Source organism: Ursus americanus, chromosome 9 (genome assembly GCF_024610735.1).
Source record: "Ursus americanus isolate L20-20 chromosome 9, mUrsAme1.1.p, whole genome shotgun sequence".
Lineage (NCBI taxonomy): Eukaryota > Metazoa > Chordata > Mammalia > Carnivora > Ursidae > Ursus > Ursus americanus.
Window position 1 is genome coordinate 7864110 of NC_142135.1, and position 21925 is coordinate 7886034.

General features: G+C 46.5%; 1 long non-coding RNA gene across 1 annotated transcript in view; it reads left to right on the forward strand.

Moving 5' to 3' along the window:
• Positions 1-6683: 6683 nt before the first annotated feature.
• The window catches only part of LOC148109410 (uncharacterized), a 299324-nt gene continuing 284082 nt past the window's right edge, over positions 6684-21925 (forward strand). The window contains exon 1 of the long non-coding RNA XR_015725626.1: positions 6684-6953. This is a non-coding gene — a long non-coding RNA (uncharacterized LOC148109410). The remainder of the gene's footprint in view (positions 6954-21925) is intronic.

Below are 21925 nucleotides of genomic sequence, written 5' to 3' on the forward strand. Positions count from 1 at the left end.
TAAATTTATAGTTTATTTTTTTCCTCCAAGTGGGTCCTCCTCAACTACTCTATGCTTGATTAATTGAAGTCCAGTAGGAATCAATACAAGCTCATGTTTATCAAGACCTGAATTGTGCAGAAATGCTAAAAAGCCGTGTCCTCCGAGACTTTCCCTTAGAGAGTTGGTTCTATAGGAGGTTAACGGCTGTCATGTCCCAAAGGGCTCCTCATCTAGTGCACTTGGGGAAGTGTTGGGTTGCAAATTCATGGCCCTCGGGCAGTCCGGCCTATGCTCTGAATCACTGCGCCAAATAGGTTTGAACAGGTAAGAGAGAGTCTTTGCCAGATGGGGGAGCCTGCTTCCAAGCCCGTAATGCCTCAACCCCACCTCCTGCCAGGGTTACTACTCTGGGCTTTGTGACCCCACTAGGCCTGTAGACATGGATATCATGCCACCCGAACCACTACAAAGCGTGCAGTTTCTCCAGGTCTGGATTGACAACTCCTTGAGGGCCTAGAGTCTGGCCCCTAGTCCTCTCCCATCCTTCAGTGCTTGTCTCCTTGCCTGGTGCTGTGACTTGACCCGTCTGATCATTTCTAAGGCCTGGAGTGTCCCAGGACATAGCCTAGTCCTAGGCCATACCAACTTCCCATTCACCGAGATCCCTTAAACACTGTATGGCCCTTGTCAGTGACCATCCCACCTTGGGACCATGTCCACAGCTGGCGTAGTTTCTCCTGGGCTGGTCCTGCTGGCTCCCTGTTCTGTCCTAACTTTCCATGGACTCGTGCTCCAGCCCACTTTGGTTATGCAGTTTGCGACAGAAGCTGAAGTCAGAAGGCTGTCGTTAGGAGCAGAGGGCAAGACCCAGTCCTTTGACTGCTGGCCAGAGTCGTCTGCGTGAAGCGCAAAAGAAAGGGCATGTGGCCGAGATACTGGGTTGATGATGTATCCTTAAAATAGCTGCTGGCATAGCATTGTGCCATGATTATTGAAAGCTTGAGTTAGCAATTGATTTCAGGCTGAGAGATCAATGGGAAAAGAGATTGCAATGCAGAGTTACGAAGAAGCCATCCGTGACCCCCACGCTTATGAAGCAGCCACGTCTACCCCCGCCACCTTACTGTAATTGTGTGTCTGCTAGCCTGTGCCGCTGTGACCTCCTAGAGGTTAGGGGCTGTGAGTGGCTCATCGTGCACAGCAGCAGGCTTGCAGCTGCCTGACGGTGGGTCCTTGATTTATGATGCTCACAACATGCCCTTCTTCATAATGAAGAAACAGAGGCTTAGTGCAGTTATCTTACTCGGTCACAAAAACAGTAAGGTGGAAGAATGGGGATTTGAACCAAGTCATTGAAAAGTCTAAGTGTGGAAGCGTTCAAGAGAGTCCGTGTATGCACCTGGGGCTTCAGCACTGTCCCCGTGTGATCCGTCCGCTTTGCTCCAGGGTCTGGGCAATTCTGGGGCCCTCTAGTCTTAGAGGCATTCTCTGTTCTGACCTGGATGCTTGCAGTCATTATTGTCCCCGCACCAGATTTGTGTAAGTCCTGGGATCGAGTCCTGCGTTGGGCTCCCTGCTCGGTGGGGGGGGGTCTGCTTCTCCTTCTCCCTCCGTCCTGCTGAAACACTGAGGCCCTGGAACTGCTTGTTTCCGACGCACTGCAGGCTGCCCACCGCGGGCGCCGAGGCCCTGAACACCTTGCAGGTCCGGCACCGCACTGCATGGAACAGGCCACCGTTACTGCTTCCAGTGCTCCGCCGGGCTCACTATGGCCACGCATCCCCCCGCAGCTTCCCAGGACAGTTAAATGAGGAAAATGGGCGAAATGGCATTGGACTGATTACAAATTTTCAGGATCAAAAGATTTTAAGCAAGCCCCCTGGAAAACTGTAATTTTATCTCCTAATTAGTTGTTTTATCAATGAGCGAGGCCACTACAATCAGTCTGCTAATCGACTTTCCAAGTTTGGCAACACGATCCTGAAATATTAGCTCCAGATCTAAATCTGGGGCATTATTTTTCCAGGGGGTAATCTTCTTCTGAACATCGGTCCACTCTGACTGGCTCTCTGCTTCTCCCGAGCGAGAACCTGGAAAGGAAAAGGAAATAATCCCATATATAAAAATCTATTTACACACACACACACACACACACACACACACATAAGAATTAAAAATGCTAGTTTAAAATGAGATTCATTAACTAAAGAACTTTACTTGGATTCAGACACAATTGCCATTTTCAACAGTAATTTTATTATTAATTTTTTAAAGATTTTACTTATTCATTTGACAGAGAGAGAGAGAGCGAGAGAGAGAGCACAAGCATGGGGAGCGGCAGAGGCAGAGGGAGAAGCAGGCTTCCCGCTGAGCAGGGCCCGATGTGGGACTCGAGCCCAGGACCCTGGGATCATAACCTGAGCCGAAGGCAGGCACTTCACCGACTGAGCCACCCAAGCGCCCCTGAATGATTATAAACGATCAGGTTGGGTTCTAATTGCCGTTGCTCTTCCCGCTCTAGAATCTGTGCTGGAGTAAATCGGCAGGAGCTCTTGCGCTTGGTACGGAGTCGTTGACCTTGCTAATGCCTTTCCCTCCATATCTATTTGCAAGGACCACCAGGAGCAGCTTGCTTTTCCCTGGCAGGGCCAACAGCAGTCCATCACAAGTGTGCCGCAGGGCTACATCAGCTCTCTTGAAGTTTGTCATAAAATGGTACTCGGAGCTTGCGACGATCCTGACATTCCGCAAAACGTAATACTGGTTTGCTACACTGATGGCATGTGAGGACTGCAGCTGGAAGGTAGCTGGAAGTCGCAAGTATTTTTGATGCTTTAGGGAGGTCGAAGTGAATCAAAGGGTAGGAGGTAAACCTGCAAACATCGAGGTCCTTTCACCTCAGAGAAGTTTGAGTGTTTATTGGTCTCGAGACTGTGGAGATAGCCCCTCCAAGGTGAAAGACATGTTGCTGAATCTCACCCTCCTACCACAAAAAAAGCAGTACAATTCATGGTAGGTCCTTTGGACGTTTATAAGAGATTCGCATGTGCTACTTTGACACGTATGCACAGTCATCTGAAACCTGCCAGTGCAGCTGGGTATCAGAGCAGGAGAAGGCTCTGGTGGGTGTAGGCCACAGTCCAAGTTCTCTACCACCTGGTTCTCATGATCCAGCAGACTCAGCGATACTCAACGTGTCTGTGCAATTAGACTGTATGAAGCCTCTGGACAGCATCAACAGAGGATCGGGGGAGCCTGGGGGGCTCCGTCAGTGAAGCGTCTCTTCGGCTCCGGTCATGATCCCAGGGTCCTGGGATTGAGCTCTGCTTCGGGCTCCCTGCTCAGTGGGGGGCCTGCTTCTCCCTCTCCCTTTGCCCCTCCCCCCGTGCTCACTCTCTCTCTCATTTTCAAATAAATAAGTATTAAGGAGGGCACGTATTGCATGGTGCACTGGGTGTTATACGCAAGTAATGAATCATGGAACTTTACATCAAAAACTAGGGATGTACTGTATGGTGACTAACATAATATAATAAAAAAATTATTATAAAAAAATAAAAATAAATAAAAGACAAAACAGGATCATAGTGCAGCCTCTAAGACTTTGGAGCAAATCTATCCCCTCTTTGGCTAATAACTATTATCCTCTTGAGAAACAGTGTCTGCTTTGCTCCTGGGCCTTGGCAGACACTGAACATGTAATTATGAGAGAATCCAGGGACTGTGTGGGTGGAGCTTCCTATTGTAAATTGAGCGTTTCCAGCCCACCTCTCCACAGGTCGGGAGTTCACAGCCGCAGTCTATCATCTAGTGGAATTGATACATGAGAGACTGGGCTTGGGCAGGTTTGGAAGGGGCAAACAAGTTTCTTGAGCAGATGGCTCCGAGGCCCTTCACCTCAACTCCCACCTCTTTACCTGCCTTCCTTCCGTCTGTGGGCTCAGCAGCACGGACCCAGCATTCCCGAGACTGGCTGAGCTAACATGACTGCTTAAGTGCCTGCTTTTTCAAACGTGGAGCATGCCAGCAAGCTCCTGGAGTTGCACCATTCCCTGGGGGATCGCCAGCCACCAGCAGTACGTTCATTACACTGGACCTCTTTTATGATGAGGGGGACAGAGATCCCTCCTCATTGGGATAGACACGTATTCTGGGTATAGATTTGCCTTGTCCTCCATCGGGCTGTCCTGCACAGTGTTATTCCTGATCGAGGAGCACATTTCACAGCAAAGCAAGTGCCACAGTGGGCTCATGCCCATGCAATGATGAGGCATCTCTCCCTCCTTCATCAGTCACAAGCGTCTGACCTACTTAAAATGTGAAATAGCTTACTGAAGATGTATTCAGTTATGAGGCAACACTTTGAAAAGTTGGGGTTCTCCATGGATAGGATGAAGTATATATTTTTTGAAACGGAGATGATTCTGTGGTCCTGTCTTTTCCATAGCCAGAATACACAGATCCGGAAACCAAGTGGTGAGCTTGAGAGTGGTATCTCTTTAATAATCTGCTGCAGACTTTTTCTTTCCATCCCTAAACGTCAGATGGTCTGCAAATCTTAGTCTCCAAGGAGGGGGATTCTGTCACTAGAAGACACAGCAGTGGGACACTGATATGGATGGTGCAGACAAAATTCTGTAACCACACCGAAATTGTATCGTTACCCATTAACAGGAGGTGGTTTACCTAACCTCAAATACCCTGACTACGAGCCGCACGAACTCATGTCTGATGCCCTCCTGGGGGAAATAATGTTGTAGGGAAAACTAACCACGCATCTGAGGGACACAGTTACTATAAAAGAAAGGCAAGAATATGAGATTCAGCTGTACTATAAAAATAAAAATTAATGGTCTAGACAGGTCATAAATTCAAAATAAGGATACTAAATTTCCCCACAGAGATAAAAGAGGATATTGGTAACAGGAAGCAGGAGCAAGAAGTTAATAAAACAGAATCAAGTTGAAATGCATGGTGAGAAAAGTATTTTAAAATAAAGAACACGATGATGGGCTGCATGATAGAATGGGTAGAGTCAAGAACAAAAGAGCTGGAAACCAGCTTGAGGAGCTTTCTCAGAAGGACTTGAGAAGGAATAAAGAGTTGAAGAGAAGTCAATAATCTTATACTCAGAAGTCCCAGTGGGAAAGGCAAAAATAAATGGGTAGGAGAGAATAGTTGAAGAAATCATGACTTTGGGTTTTCCAGATCTAAGGAGTGATGAAAGATCTTGGTTGAAGGTCTTCTCAGCGTGGGAGACAGGGTGAAAAGGAAAAACAGACACTTTTAAATGTTAGAGAAGAATTTAAGTCCTCCTGAAAAAAAAGGGAAAGTACAGCTATCCATAGCAGTTAAAGTTGTTGGGGTGTTGTTATCAGGAAGGCACTGTCCTAAGTCTTCACATGTTTGGACTTATGGAGCCCTTGTCACAATTCCAAGATGTGGGGCTTCTTATCATCCCTATGTGTACATGAGGAAACAGAAGTACAGAGAGTTTAAGTAACTTGTCTAAGATGTCAGAGTCAGGACATGGAGGAGAGGGCTCTGGAAGCCAGAAGTCTCTTGCTCTGACGTCTCGGTTCTTAAGCACCAGGCTCTCCTCCTTGAAAACTGTGTAGAGAGAGAAGGCAGATCAGTCAGGAATATAAATCACCCCTTGGCATTAAACATCTCAAAAGTACTGGGAGGGTTAAGAGGGCAGTGGCGAAATAATTTCAAAATGTTATAGCAAAAAATAACTTGTAATGTAGAATTAGCTCAACCAGATGTAAAAAGGTTAAGTAAATTGCGTGAAGAACTACATATGGGAAGGGGAGAAGCGGCCTTGGCTGTGGTCCATTAATCTTTTTAAATATTGCCTCTGCTAAATGTTGGGAGAATTGTGACTCTGACAACCATTTTCTCTGAAAGTCTAATTGCCCGCTCGGGAAGGAGGGCAGAGGGTAAACAGTGCTCCCAGGTGGGCTTTGCACTTTTACCCTCCCCGCTTCTGAGAGCTGCTGAGCCAGGGCCATGGGGCCGAGAGCTGAGGCCATCACTAATGTTCGATAAACCCAGACACCACCCCCCCAATTTGGAGGACAGAGATAAATGCAAGGGAAGATCTTACGGATACATGAATTTTATGATGCAATCTCCAAGCTGTAAAACAGACAGGCTGATGCTCTTGAAAGCCTCTGAGATGGTTATAAAGTCAATGATAGGGTGTCATCTCTACTCAGAGGAAATATACTCAGTTGGGTTTGTGCTGACTAACCTTGACATCAGACATGTGCAGTTTTAGTGTTTGCATTAAGGAGGTGTCATTAAAAAGTTATCCAAGGGCAAGTTCCCTCGTTCTAAAACTCACCAAAGGCTCACCATCATGGAACCATGCCATTTTGAAGTTGAATGGCATTGTTGACTAGGGTTCTTAATTTTTATAGATGAGAAAACGGAGACTAGAGAAAATGTGGATTATTTCCCCCCAAGGTCATCCAAATAGTAAAGGACAGCCAACACTTGAACTAATGTTTGCAAACCAGCAAATGCTCACAATAACTAAGGTGGGGACACGTGTGAGCCATGGTAGCGGAGGGTATATAGGAAGTGGTGGGGACAGCGTCAGGCGACCATGGACTGGGATGGCAGGGCACCCTTTCTGAAGACATGCTATTCGAGATGAGATTTAGTCATTTGAGAATGTGGATTGAAGGGGAAAACAAGCCAATGGCCCCAAGGCAAGTACACGTCTAGCCCCTTGGGGTGAAAGGAAAGCCAAGGTTTTTGGAACAAAGTGAGGGAGGGGATAGGTGCCCTTGGGCCACATTTTGGTAGGATGTTTGGGATTTATTCTGTAAGCAATGGAAAGCCATCAAAGGGTTTAAAGCTAAGTGATGTCATAATCTGATTTGTATTTTCCAGAAAGATCGCTCTGGTTGCTCTGTGGAGGTCGATTTGTCACGGCAGAAGAGAAGACGCAGGCAAATCAGGTAGGGAAACCTTTACACAGCAGCAAAGACCACGCTTCCAGCTACTCTCAGAAATTCTTCCCAATCCTGTTATCCCACGATGGTACGAGATTTATCCAAACAAACCCAGTTTCCATCTTCTCATTTCCGGTCAAGTTTTCCCCCACTGTGACGGGTTCCAACCATCTTTCATGGTACTGGAAGAAATGTGCAGAGCAAAAAATGGTAATTTTAATTGTTTACTCACACAAAAAAACTTTGCTTGTGTTCCTGCTCAGTGTGAGGCTCTCTGCCAGAGAGCGGGGATGAAATTAAAGACGGGGTCCCTGCTGCCGAGTGTGGTGGGGGAGACGGACAAGTGAACAGTCAGAGTGCTCTGCGCACAAAAGGGGGACTTGTAACATGGACGCAGCCTACATCCTGGAAAAGCCCAGGTCCTGGCCTGGGGACCTGAGTGGGAGACAGGAGACCGATGTTGGAGCCTTGGCAATGCTTTTGGGCCTTGCGTAATGAATACGAGTGTACTTGTCCAAGAGGGAAGGGCTATTGAGGCAGAGGGATCAGTATTCACAATGGGCAAGTGGATAATAGACTGTAGGGAGGGGTCACATAATTGCTAGTCATTTGGTTTGGCTGGAGTGTAACAAGCAGGTGTGCTGGGAGAACGTCAGGGACAGGAGTGTAAGAAGTTAAGTGTGGTGGGTAAGCACCCAGCCTCCCTTCTGTCTGAGAGACCGTTCTGAATCCCTGCTTACAATCTAGGTGGGTGGTGCATTAATTAGGCTCCTGCTTGCAAAAAAAGAGTCTTACTTAAATTGGTTTAACCGAGTAGGAATGTTTGTTATTCAGTGTCCGGAATAGGTCATGGATCCCCACGGAGGGAGCTCGCTGGGCCTCTGGTAGGAACCCAGATCAGGGTTTGTAGAACTGTAAAAGTGTAAACGTCTCCTCCGCTCTACATGTCTCCTGAGTCATGCTCCCTGCAGACTGATTTCTCGGCTTCTCAGTCCTCGAGGCCACAAACAACTCCTGAGTTTTTATCTCCTCTGTTCAGGAGACCAGAGAGCACGGAGCAGAATTAGCAGACTCAGATCCAGATTCCCAGGAAAAGCAGTATCGTCAGCCTGTTTTGAGTAGAGCATTCACTCTAATCATCTGTTTCCAGGAAGGTCAGGCCAGGTGGTAAAACATGGCTTCTGGGGGCCACCCTTGTACTCATGTGGCTCATGAGCTAATTTAGATAAAATCCTTTGCAATATGCCCGGCATGTGGTGATTGTTCCATAAATGTCATTTCCAGGTGGTAAGAGATGCGGGCAGGGGAGGGGATCGGCAGGATCCTAGGGAAGATGGTGGTCAGTAGTGGGAGACGACGAAAGTCTGTCTGATACGTCGGCATCGAGGAGAGGATCGATAAATGGTCTAGGTTATTATTGTGTCAAAATGCTCTGCTTATGTTTTTGTCTTCCCTCCTGGGCCATTAGTTTCTGGGCTACGGAGACTGTTTAACTCACGCCTGTATTCTCAGCCCTGCAGACAGTAACCGGTGCTTCCAGCCATTGGCCAGGGTCTTCTACCCAAGTGAACTGCTCATTCTCTCCCTCCCGTCACCCCCGCAAGCTTGGACTTTCTTGAGCCTCACCGTCAGGCCCCGTATGGCCCTGAATCCTACCGTTTGGACCACTGGAAACCCTCTTTATCCTTCTTCCAACTCACGTCGACGAGCTTCCAGCATGCCTTGCAGCCAGCCATGCCTGAGCTCTCTCAATGCACAGACGCATTTGCTAGCTAGCACATTTGCTGCTTTAATTAGACTAGTTTTGACAAGCTCCAAAACTTTGTTTTTGATTTTTATCTTTGGGATGATTTAAAGTGTCATAACGCTGCGTAATGGTTGTGGGCAGGTCACATATTCACCAATATCCATCTGCTTCCTCAGAAAACTACCCCAAGCTTGGAATAGAGCATGGAAAGCAGACGATAAAAAGAGATTGCCATAGGTTAATGCTTTTTCTCATGAAAAACGTTTTGTTTTTGTTTTTTCAGTTTTACTTTCTCTTGTGTTCTTGGCAGTAGACTTAAGCAACCGTTTTGACCTTCCTTTCATTTCCAACCAGTAAAAAATAATTCACATGCTGATATTTTGGGCTTGTTGCTTTCAGAGAAAATGAATATAGTTGGCATGGTGCCTGAGAGTTTACGAAGAAAACTCATGTGGATTGTCTCGTTTAACACAAACCCAGGAAGTGATGTGTAGTGCCTGTTACTGGTCCCATTTTACAGATAAGAAACCCAAAGCTCAACAAGGTTCAGTGTGCATCGCACGGTCGATGAAGCTTCCACAGATGAGCATTTATTGAGCCTTCACTGGACTGCCACGGGCAGTGGGAAGATAGCACATAGGGTACAGAATTACTTGGATCTTTCCCCAGCGCATTTTCTCTGGCAGCTCTGGGCTTCCCTCTCTGCTCTCATCTACTGACTTTGGGCCCCTGGATGGTTTGCTCAGAAGAGCATCTTGTGATCCTTACTAGGGCCACACGGAGGCCGCAGCTCCCAGGACGTGGTTCTCCTCAGAGTCATTTGTGAATTTGTAATTCCGTGACAGGACGCTCCGCTGGGTCTCCCGCACAGGCATGGGCAGAAGCCCTCTTCTCTGTGCTCTTGCCCCGAATTATACAGTTTAGCCCTCAGCACCTACCGTTCCTTACATAGATGAATACTTTTTTTTTTTTTTAATCTTCCCAGGAACGTTCATTTTGGACTATTCAAGGGGACAATAAGCTTTGCGGGTTGATTGGTGAAGCCGTAGGCCACCCGGACTCATTCATTGACTGTGCAGCGTGCTGCTTCTCTCAGCTTCTGGGTAATCTAAGCCCAACACAGTGGTCTTGAGTAACAAATAAGATTACGCACAATTATCCAACACACGTGCAGGCTGCTTCCCTTTTCACTGATCTGCAACTGACTGCATCCCCCACTGCCCTAATCCCGGTCCAAGGCTCTTACTTCTCCAGTCCCCTTTTTGGAATGAACCTCTGAAATTCCTTCTTCCAGGGAATATTCCACCGAATACAAATACATTGGGGGGATTATCTTCCTCCCTCTCTCTTTGAGGGTAGAATGTTGTCCTTCTTCCCCATCCCTTATGCGCACGTGTTCCCATCATGAGCACCATGGGAAGAAAACTGACTCCGCATGAGCGCGTGATTTAGGACCAGCCATGAAACTATGGAGGGGCATGTATTAGAAGGAGAAACAGAGGAGGTGCATTTTTTTAAAGATTTTATTCATGTATTTGAGAGAGAGAGAAAGATCAAGCGCCATGGGGGGGCAAGCAGAGGCAGAAGCAGACTCCCTACTGAGCAGGGAGCCTGACATGGGGCTCGATCCCAGGACCCTGAGATCATGACCTGAGCCAAAGGCAGACATTCAACCAACTGAGCCCCCCAGGCGCCCCCTGGGTGCATGTTGAGTATTTTCCTCTTCCTTCCCCTCCTGTTCCATGCTCCTGCCAGGCTGTCCTGCCTCTGGGCCCTTCCTCACAGAGATCCTTCTGCACATCTCACCTTCTCACCTCCACCTGTGAAATCCTGTCCGTACTTCAGTATTTCCATGAAATGACAACTCTCGTGTGTAGTGTGATGTGGTCTTTCCTTGCTCTGTGCGATCACATTGACAAGCACTGTTCGATCAGTGTTTGGGGCCAGGTTCCCCAGAAGCCGAGTCTGAGAAGTCCTTGTGCAAGTGATTTTCTGAGGGATTGCTCAAAAGAGGGACCTGTGAGGGAGTGAGGGAAGGAGGTTGATCAAGAAAAGAAGGTAGGCAAAGAAACAAGGCTTCATGAGCTCATCGAAATTGTAGAGTGGTGGCCGCCAGGGGCTGGGGGGTGGGCAAAATGGGGAGATACTGGTCAAGGAGGATGAACTTCTGACTTTAAGATGAGGAGGTGGTGGGGATCTCATGTACGGTGTGGTGACTATGGTTAACAGTACTGTCTTCCATACTTGAAAGTTGCTAGTGAGTAAACGTTTAATGTTCTCATCACAAAAAAGAAGTGGTAATTACGTGACTTGGAGGCTTAGCTAAGCCGGTGGTGGTAATCACTTTGCAAACTATGAGTGTAGCAAGGCGACGCCTTGTACACCTTCAATGTACAAAATATTACATGCCAATTACATGTCAGTGAAGCTGGAACAAAAGAAAAAGGAAAAGAAAACTAGGCTTCAGGGGAAGTGAGACCCCCACTGGGTGCTCCGGAGTGTGAGTTGCACCCAGCAATTGTCTTACCCAGAGAGAAGGTGGCTTTGATCCGCCATCTAGGAGCTGCTTCATGCTCCGGGGGGAACTCACAGGCCTCTCCAGGGGAATGTGCTCTCGTAGAGACCTGGGCAGGACACCAACATCATCCGCTATAAATAATCAGTGAGGTCATTGTGACCTTTAGCAAACATCCGATGGACCTCAGTTACATCTGGGGTAGGATTCTATGCAGTTTGCAGTCAACAAATAACTGAGCTGTGTCTGTGTAGGAATTTCCCAAAGGCAAACATTCAAACACAGGGGAATGAGATAGGACCCAGGCTCTACAGCTGGGGACCAGGTAGGAGCTTGGTTATATGAACAGGGCAAAATTGGAATTATTGGCATGGGGGCCCATGGTGGGATCAGGAACAGGGATAGTCTTCAGAGCTTTGGAATTACTGTTCCTTAACTCCTCTGCAAGTCTGAGTCGGAACACGCTTGATCCTGGGCTGGTCAAGGACCAGCCTGAAGACTTGAGTCTGTGGCTGCAGCTTGGGGAGAGTTATGGGGAGCTCAGCAATCACACCAGGTAGGATGCTGATCAAACCAGCTTAGGAAAAGAGGGAGAATATACGGGCCTGTGGCAATAAGCAGGGGTGGGTCTGACCAGGAAGGGCAGGGCCAGGGACTTCCGAATGTGCGCTCAGCTCTGCCTCCCTCTGTGTTGGCTTTATTCCTATACAGCTTCTGTCCCTCACTGGCTTCCAGAAACTCCGGGTTACATTCTGTCAGTTTAGCAGTCCTGGAGATGAGAGAGACCTTTCCCAGTTGGTCCAGCGGAAGTCCCAGGATTGGTTTCACTGGGCAGACTTGAGTCATGTGATGAGAACCCAGGCAGCCGCTGTTGCTGGGGAGATGGGGCTTACTGCGGGGCTGGCTTGGTGACGTGCCGCCCACCTGGTGAGCTGTGTCCTCAGCCCCAGAAGAGTCACACAGGCTGACAAAGGCAGAGGGGGAAGGAAGGGTCTTTCGTCAGACCACAGGGTCTGCACATTTCCATCGTGCAGCCCTGCGGAGCACACGCGAGGCAAGCGACGAGGCCGTGAGTTCATTGCCACCGGCAAGCTCAGGACACGACTGATTTGACAAGTCGTATTTAATGCTGGGCTTGTAAAGAAGTTTCTCATTTTCATCTGACAGTTTTTATGATGGAAGTCAAGCTCACTCGTTTATAATTGACAGGATTTTTATTCATTTTGGAGAAGTTACAGCACCCAGTGGCTTGCAGTTTGCAATCTATACAGACATTTTCTGTTAACCTCGCAAAGCTTGAGAACTTCACTTCGACATTTTGTCACTGGGCTTGTCAATTTCTAGACAGGTGACTTCACCCCAATCTCGTCGGGCTGTTTCTCTCCTTAAATTCAAGAGTTATTTCCTTGGACAAGGCCAGTGCCAGAGGCTTGAATATTGTTGTTTGTTGACTTGTGTAACGTCTGGGAAAATGATTTTCTCACTGTGATGTGAAATTGACTTTTCATCTTTGGTGCCCAACCACTCCAGCTCGCGTTTCCCACGTCTGGAGGCACACAGATCTATTCAGGGGGTAGATATGAGCTTCTAGAATCAGATTGCTTACTGGTAGAGAGCTGGAGAGCAATGATTGATCTTTGAGATAGTTTTGAAAGAATTATTCTAAAACTCATTCTTAATACGGTATCATTTTAAGAAACAATGAGTAGTAATTTATAAACTCAAGATTTTTGATTCACACTATTGCTGGGGGGAGGGAATCTCCTTTCTGCTCCTGAATACCCCCCGCCCCGTGTTTCTCTGTGGTAGCACCCTATACACCTTCCCGGGAGTATGAATGAGTTGTACTTTCTCTCTAGTCTATGTCATGAACTTCTCAAGAGGACTCATTCACTCCTTTATGAATTTGCCGAGCATTTTCATTTAAGCTTGGGTGAAAGCCACATGGATGACGAGATGGTTTTGGGTGCTCTGTAGGGTTTGGAGGGTGATGGGGATCAAGAGGCCGACCCTGAAGAGAGTGGGATTTGGAGTGAGGTCCAAGCCAGGCAGAGCATGTTCAGGCCTCCTTTGTGTCACAAACATTTATCAGGCACTTGTGCTGGGTGCTGGTACACAGAGGTCACCAGTCATGGTACCATCCCTGGTGGAGCTCAGTGTCAAGTTGGAGAGACAGACAAGTAAAGACCTGTAACAGAGTGCAGCAGGCAGGGCTTTGACCCAAGCTGGGTAACCTGTTCCATGGTTCTCCACCAGGGGTGGTTTTGGCATCCTAGTGAACAACTGAAAATGGACAAGGGAAGTTTGGTTAACCCTAGTGACTGAATTTTGAATGGCTGACGATGTTAGATATCCTACAATGCGTGGGGTAGCCCCACAAAATAATGAATAATGCCCCTCAAAATGCCAGTGGTGAAAAAACTCTGTTGTCTTACAGGCATCATGAAGATGTGCTTCATGCTCACTGCTCTGCTCCTAGAGCTGCCACAGAGCTGGCACAGAGGGTTCCTGTGAGTATTTATTAGGGCAAGTGGGTCAAATGGAGGAGCCCACATAGGGTGGAGGAGGAGATAGGCAGCCATGAATGGGGACAAGGGCACCTGTCTGAGACTTCTGCCCGGCACATGAGACACAGGCCTAGGCAGCATGAGCCTTCTAGATGCATGTGACTGTGAGGTGTTTGCAAGTTTCCCTGCTCAGGCCTGGACTGGCTTAGGGCTTGGGTGGGGCTCTGCCTGGGACTTGAAGCCCTCACGCCCTGAACCCAAGCAGGACTAGAGATGAGACTAGCTTACTTTCGAATGTCAAACTACTTGGTCCCCTCTAGCACTTAGAGCAATTTCCTTAGAGTTTCAGCACAATATTCTTGTTAAGAACAGACGCATTAGACTCTCTGATTCCATTTCTTTGTTTCCTTCAGCAAGTATTTGTTGATTATTACCATGGTTAAGGCATTATTCTAGGCACTTAGGAGACAGCAGAGAATAAAAAAGACAGAGCTCCTGCCTTCAAGGCGTGAACACACAGAGGGTACAATGGTGACAAGTACACATGGACAAGGGGAAAGGGAGGGGCTGTAATCCATAGGCTCCTAGGGAGACCGCTGTAGCAGGGGGAAGCAAGGGAGGCCAGAGGACTATCTGGGCAAAGAACACCCTGACAGGGGCAGCAGCAGGTGCCTGGTGGACTTGAGGAGGAGCGAGGAGGCTGGTGTGGCTGCAGTGATGGGCTGACATCAGAAGGGTGTCAGGGGAGCCTTGTAGGTCATTGTTAGGACTCTGGTTTTGCCCTGAGTTAGATAGGAAGCCGGGAGAGGATTTGGAGCAGAGGAATGAACGGAGCAGGCTTGTTTCGAAAGCATTCTGGATCCATTGTGTGTTGCTCGTGGCTTAGGAAAACTGTGGTTTGTTATTTCCCCCAGTCGTGTGGGATGATGGGGCCATTCTCATGCTGGTTTCCCTGGAGCTCACCCAGCAGGAGGACAGGCTCAGCTAGGACATCTGGCCCTCTCTTTCCATGTGGTCTTTCATCCAAGGAGACACACCTGGTTGGGCTTCCTTCCAAGATGGTGGCAGCATTCCTGGAGAACACACGCCAAACTTCTGCGGGCCTCCATGTGCTAAGTGACATCGCCAAGCTCAGAGTCACTGTGGGGCTGTGCATGGTATGGATATCAGAAGACATGGTTGATTGGGGCAGTTAATGTAACAAGTGACGACTCCAGCTTCTCTCTGGAGAATAGATTTGGGGCAGGAGGGATGGCAGAGCCAGGAGGCCAGCTAAGAGGCTCCATGATCACTCAGGGGAAAATGGTGCAGGTGAGTGGAGTGGTAAGAAATAACCCAGTTACAATATATTTTGTAGATGGAACCCGAAAATGGTTTGTTGGTAGACGGTGCATGAGATGTGACAGAGAGGGTATTTAAGGATGACTTCAAGGTATCTGTCTCTGGTGACTCCAAGGGCAGAGTTGCTATATAGGAGAGGCATAGACTGGCTGGAGGGCGGATTTTTGCCAGCTGAACAGTGGGAGTTGTTTTGGACCTGTCCAGTTTAAGATATCTACATTAGATGTTAGGTGAATATACTGTTATGGACTTGGGAGAGGAGTCTGGGATGGAGGAACACGTTTGGGAATTGTCAGCCTATTGATAGTGTTTAAAACCCTGAGCCTGGAGGAAACCACCAAGGGAGTGAGTGGATAGAGCAGAGAGGAGGTGTGAGGACCAAGCCCAGATTCTCCAACATTTCAAGGTCGGGGAGACTTGGAGGGACCAGCAAGGTGACTGAGTAGGATCGGGGTCTGCTAGTGACTGGGAAAGAGTCAAGAATCACGGAGACCATGGAAGCATGTGTGCTAAGCGTGGGAGAGTGATCAAGTGTATCAGAAGCTGATCATGGAGTAGAATTCAGCTGAGCACTCACCGATCATGAGCCTGAGCTCCGTGGAGGTCATGGGTCACGGGCAAGAGCAGCTTCCGGTGAGCAGAGGCCGAGAAAGCCTGGCTTTTGTGGGTTCGGGAGAGAATGGGGGCAGAGCGCTTCCAGCTCCGCCTCTTGGTGAATGTACGTGCTTGGGCTCACGTGCCCTGTGCGGGTCTTGGTTTTCTCACCTGTCACATGTGGACAATCATGGTGGACATTTCATAGGGTCAGTGTGATAAATGGGTGAGGTAATCCATATAAAACGAGCACACGTCTGGCATACCGTTAGCTCTCAGTAAAGCTAGCTGTTATTATCGGTGTTACGTGCTTACTAGAAGTTCGTTTGATTCATTCTTGATTAGGAAGCTTGTCAGCTGCAGGAATGTGCTGAAGGAGGAGCCATGTTGGTGTTTCAGAGACACTGGAGAAGAAAATGTACAGCTAACCCATTTGAGGGGCTTATACGTGCCCTTGATTAGTGGCAGGAGATCCAGTGACTGTGGCTCTTGATGGTTTGGCATCTGAAGGAACCTGCTGGAATCTGAGTCTATCATTCAATTGATACTTAGCCTCTCTTAGTCTAGGTTTTACCATCTGTAAAGGGGGCATATATTTGTACTCACTTGGTGTGAAATCACTCTTCTTCCTGGTAGGAAAGCAGTCCTCATTAAGTACCGACCGGCATCGTGATGCTGGTAGCGATGGTGATGTTGATGAAGATCATGTTAGCGTTTAAATATCTTTTTTGTTTGCATCAACATATTTGGAAAGAAAGAAAGATGCCTTGGACTTGAGTGTTCAGTATGTTCATGATGGGGACAATGGACAGACTTCCTCTTTTTTCTGCAAGGTAGTTTAAAGGTTCTAAAAATTAAGCCACTCCACTGAACCCAGGCTGAAATTTTATGCTTGCAAGTAAATCTTTCGGGACAAGGTTGAAGGAAGTTGGCAGCTCCGACTTAGAAAACACGCCTGGCTATCCCCTCGGTTAAATTTATTTTCTGTCTAAATAGAAATTTTCAATTTTTATGCTTTTTAACCTGGCGGTAATAAATTCAGCATCAAGAAGAACATGTATTTGCAAGAGTGCCCCTGGTGTGCTGACTTTGCAGAATGGAAAAAAAAAAGGGACATGGTTACCCCATTTCTATTTGCCACACTGTTGTTTTTCATTTTCTGGTGTGACTATAGACCCCACCTGCATTTCGTTTGTTCCCTCGTTTTTGTGCACGTTCCCCTTTTTCTTCGTTGCGCCTCATCCTCCAGGTTTAACGGGGCTCCGTTGGCCATACATGATATGTATTCCACGTCCTCTCAATCTGTTAAGGCATTTTCCGCGTGCATTTCACGGCAGATTCTGATTGTAAATTGGTTGTAGAAACTTCATCGGCTTCCTGTCTGTGACATTTCTGATGGATGGTCCCTGTTTATACAGAACAGCATGGCGTGTGCAGAGTTACAGGCTCCGCGCCATGCTTAATGGATTGGAAGGAGAGAGCCGGTGGCCCCACTGTGAGGGGAATCATCTACTTCCTTTTTGTGCGGCAGTCGGAAAAGGCCAGTGATGGAACGCAGGCTGTGAAAGCTCGTGGGGCTGACTCAAGTTGTGATGCTTCCACAAAGCCTTCCTGGCATCCTGTCCAGCAATAACTTGGGGGGACTCTAGGGTTAAGGGCATGGCTGTTGGGGTACACCCTTGGTCGCCTCAACTGAAGAGATGGTGGTAACCTGTTTCGTGGGGGCTTTTGTCATTTTGGCAGGACTGCCCACCTCTCTCCGTGGTCCATTTGGGGGAGAAATCTTGGAATAAGGAAAGAGGGCTGGACCCAGTGCCCTTTGTTGTTAAATTAATGGCCAAGGATTGGGGATACAAATGGATAATTTCTTCCTTTTGTTAAAGGCTGATGAGGTCAAGGCTATATTAGAAGGAGCAATAGGAAACTCTCATATAGACCTGGTGAGGGTTTTGTCAAGAAATGAATCTTCATATTTGAGGGATTTCTGATTTATTTTAGATAATTGGCACACTAGATATGAATCCTTATGTTGCAAGCACTACAGAGTATGCCCCTCCAAATGGCTTAATAATAAGGGGAATTTCCTGGCTCGCATGATCGAAAACTCTAGACTCAGATTCAAGTGTGGTTTGATTCAGATACCTAACCAATTTCAGCAGGACCCACTTTTCCCCTCACTGCCTCTCAGCTCCCTTTTCTCTCCACTCTTGGACAGGTTCTCTCCACACGGTTGCAAAGTGGCTGCAGCAGCTCCAGCTTCATGTTCCTGTAACTTCAAATCCAATGGAACATGGTTTCTTTCCCAGAAGTTTCAATGTGTCTGAACACTGCCTGGGTTATGTTCTACCAATTGCTGTGGCCAAGCAGGGGGCAGTGTTCTGACTGGTTTAGTGGAGTCATGTGCTCTGTTTCTGGAGCCAAGAATTGAGTTGTGCTGCCACAAGCATATATTTTAGAAGTGGGGTGGTCTGCCAGAGGGAAATCAGGGTGCTGTTAGCAGAAAAGGGAAGAATTCTGGGTACTCAAAACTGACCTGCTTTCTACCATCCCTGAGGAGAAAACTCACTGACATCTAGAATGGAGGAATCTCTATCCCATAATGTTCTTCCTTTCCCGTTTCCAGACTCATCTACTCTAGCTAGAGGCAGAGTTTTAGCAAAGCAGGAGGAGGAGAGAAGATAAGAGTACCGTGAGTGTCCAAGTGTACAAGTAAGGGGTGATTCCAGACTTCGGGCAGGAAAGCCTCTCTGAGATTGGAATCTTCTATTGCATGGTGCATTGAGATATGGTGGCTAGCTAGATTCAGGCCACATCACTGATTTTCTACCATCTGACTCTCTTGGATTGATCCCATCACCAGTGTTCTGAGCATGCAACCACTTAAAACTTAGGGTCAAGCGTGCATGTGTTTATTTCTGTGCATTTGGAATAAGGAGGGACCAGGCCCTTGTCTCCTTCCCCAGTTCCCCTCACTGCCAAGAAATGGCATTCTCTTCATCTCTCCATGGGGCAGGAGGAAAACACAGTGGCATATGCTGCCCTATGGGGAAAGAGTACAGAGGAGCCTCCTGAGTTCCCATCCCTAGCAGAAAACAAACTGTATGGAGCCAAAGAAAAGACGATCACAGCCTTCCTGAGATTTAGAGCTGTGGGGGCCAGTCGATCTGGCTTAGAGGAGCAACTCGGTAAAAGGCAGTGTGGGTTCGACAAGAGCACATCGGTTCTGAGTAACGGGCAGTCCTCCGCTTCCATGTTCTCTTTCTTGTTCTAAATAATTAACAATTTTCTTCCTACATTTTGACACCCTTAAATCATTTTCCATGTGTTGAATTTGGCCTTTTGGTTGCTACCCTCCTACTGATGATTTGGAACCATTTCTGGAGGTGGGGGTGGGGTGTGCTGCTTGCCAGTGGCTGTGTGGTGGAGCCAGAACCAGGTCTCAGTTGACTCTGTGGCACTTGGTGGGTGTGCAGAGAAGACGTGCTACCTTCCTCCTTTCCCCCCACTTTACCCAGGGACGTGGGGCTTGTCCCCGTTTCTCCAATTCCAGTTTTCCTTAGCCCAGGTGCCAAGGAGCACAGTCGAGTCTCCAGACCACTGAGCTCCTAGAGTCTCTTCTCCTGGACCAATCTGCTCTCCAGCCTCCTTGCCCAGCTGACCACACTGCCCTGATGCCTTCTATAGACGGATGGTGGGCTGTGCTGTGTTGTGGGCGTGGACACACACAAGGACTTGTTTTAAAATGGCGGGGCCTGAACGTTCACCCAGTGGCCTTGGGGTATCCCCTGTTTTTAAATAAGCTTTTTATTGAGGTATGACATGCACATGGAAAAGTACACACATCCCAAGTATACAGCTTGGTGGGTTTCAACAAAGTGAATACACCTGTGTGATGAAAACAGACCCTTAATCACAATTGCCACAACATTAACCACTGTCCTCATTTACCTCAAATATCTTCACCTGTTTTGGACTTTACGTAAATGAAATCATCTATTTACTCTTTTGTGTTTAGTAACAATGATGGTTCATGTTTATTGCCATACCATTTACTACTTATGAGTCTCTCACTGTATATTTATTTATTTTATATCTCTCACTGTATATTCACTTATTTATTTGGCTCTTGTTGGACTTCTTCTCCCCCAGTATTGGAGTACTGCGAATTATGTTGCTTTGAACATCCTATTACTAGTCTTTTAGTGCATAGATGTATTATTTTTGTTGGGTATATACCTAGGCATGGAACTTCTGGGTCTTAGGGCACACGTTTGCTATTGTGAGTACTCGAAAGCAGTTTTCCAGAGTGACCATATTAACATAAGCTCATGTCAGCACCAGGGTAAGAGTTTCAGTTGCTCTACATCTTTGAGTTAAAACAATTTTTTTAAAACTCTTCTGGTACATGTGTAGTTGTTTCTTATCGTGGTTAATTTGCATTTTTCTGTCACCAGCACTGTGGAGAGTCTTTTCATGTGCTTGTTGGTCATTTTAATATCCCTTCTGTGAAGTGGTTGTTCAGCTCTCTTAACCATATTCTATTGGCTTATCTGTTTTTCTTACTTATTTGCAGTTTTCTAGTTATATTGGACATGAGCCCTTTGTTGGATACATGTACTGAAAATATCGTATTCAATGGTGATTTTTGACTTAAAATTTTTTTTTAAATCTAAAAAAATGTCCAACGTATCATCTACTTCGTGGTTACTATTTTTTGTGTCCTGTTCAAGAAAATTTTGCTTCTTCCAAGGTCATCATCTATTATCATCTAGAAGCTTTATTGTTTTGTCTTTCCCATTTAGATATATAATTCATCGGGAATTGATTTTGTATATGGTGTGAGGTAGGGGGTCAAAATTTATTTCTTTACCTCATGTGGATATCCTATAGTCCCATTATAATCTATTAAACAAAACATCTCATCTCTATGGCTGTGCATACTACCTTTGTTCTAAATCAGGTGACTTTATATGTGTGTGTGCCTACTTCTGGACTCACTATTCTGGTCCATTTGTCTTTCTTCTATCCTTGTACCGGTATCACACCATCTTAATTACTATAATCTTGATAATCTGCAATCTAAGTTCTTCAACTTTTTTTTTTAAGATTTTATTTATTCACTTGACAGAGAGAGAGACAGCCAGTGAGAGAGGGAACACAAGCAGGGGGAGTGGGAGAGGAAGAAGCAGGCTCCTAGCAGAGCAGGACCCTGGGATCACACCCTGAGCCAAAAGCAGACGCTTAACGACTGAGCCACCCAGGTGCCCCTCTTCAACTTTGTTCTTATTCAAGATTCTCTTTTTCATCATTGCTCTACGTATTTCCATAAAAATGGCAGAATCAGCTGTCAGTTACTTGACTCTTGTAATTTTTGATTTGCCCTTAAGCCCATCCAATTATTTTATTTTAGTTTTCTATTCCTAGAATTTCCATTTGATTCTTTTATATAGAAATGAAAGACTGAATATACTAATGATAAATCCATTTCATGAAAGACTGTTATGTATAGGGAAATTTGCCAGTATGTACCAAAAAGCCTTAAGTATGTGAATGCTCTCTAACTCAAAGGTTTCAATTTTACAAGTTTAAGGATATTATCGTACATGTATAAAGAAATATTTATAAGTATATAATGTGCATTGTTTTCTGCAGAAGTCAAATAGTTGCAGATCCAAATGTCCGTCTTCAGGGGATGATGAATTGAAACAGCAAGGGCACAGACAACAGGCTACCATTCATCCATTTAAAATGACCGATGGATGAATGGATGAACAAAATGTGGTATATCCATATGATGGAACATTCCGCAGCAATAAACAGGATTGAAGTACTGATAGAACATATGCTATAACATGGATGAACCTTGAAAACACTATGCTAACTGAAGAAGCCGGTCACAAAAGACCACTTATCACATGGTTCCTTTTACATGAATGGTCCAAAATAGGCAAGTCCATAGATAGGTTCTCATTGACCTATGTTTTCCCTAGTATTTTCTTAATAGAAAGTAGTGGGTTATTATGAAGAATGAACTGTATTTGAGTCTCAGTCCAATTGTTAACTAATTAGGTAGCCTCTGGAAATTCATAGTACTTGCCTGAGCCTCCATTTCTTCATCTGTAGAATAGAAAAAATGCCACATGCCTCATGGGTGGTCATGAACATGCAATGGAGTAATGAACTTGCAAGTGCTCTGTAAACGAAAGGGTTATATGTTTGCAGGATTTTATTGCACAACCACGTGACCTGTCTCTTAGTCATTACTTGAGTTTTT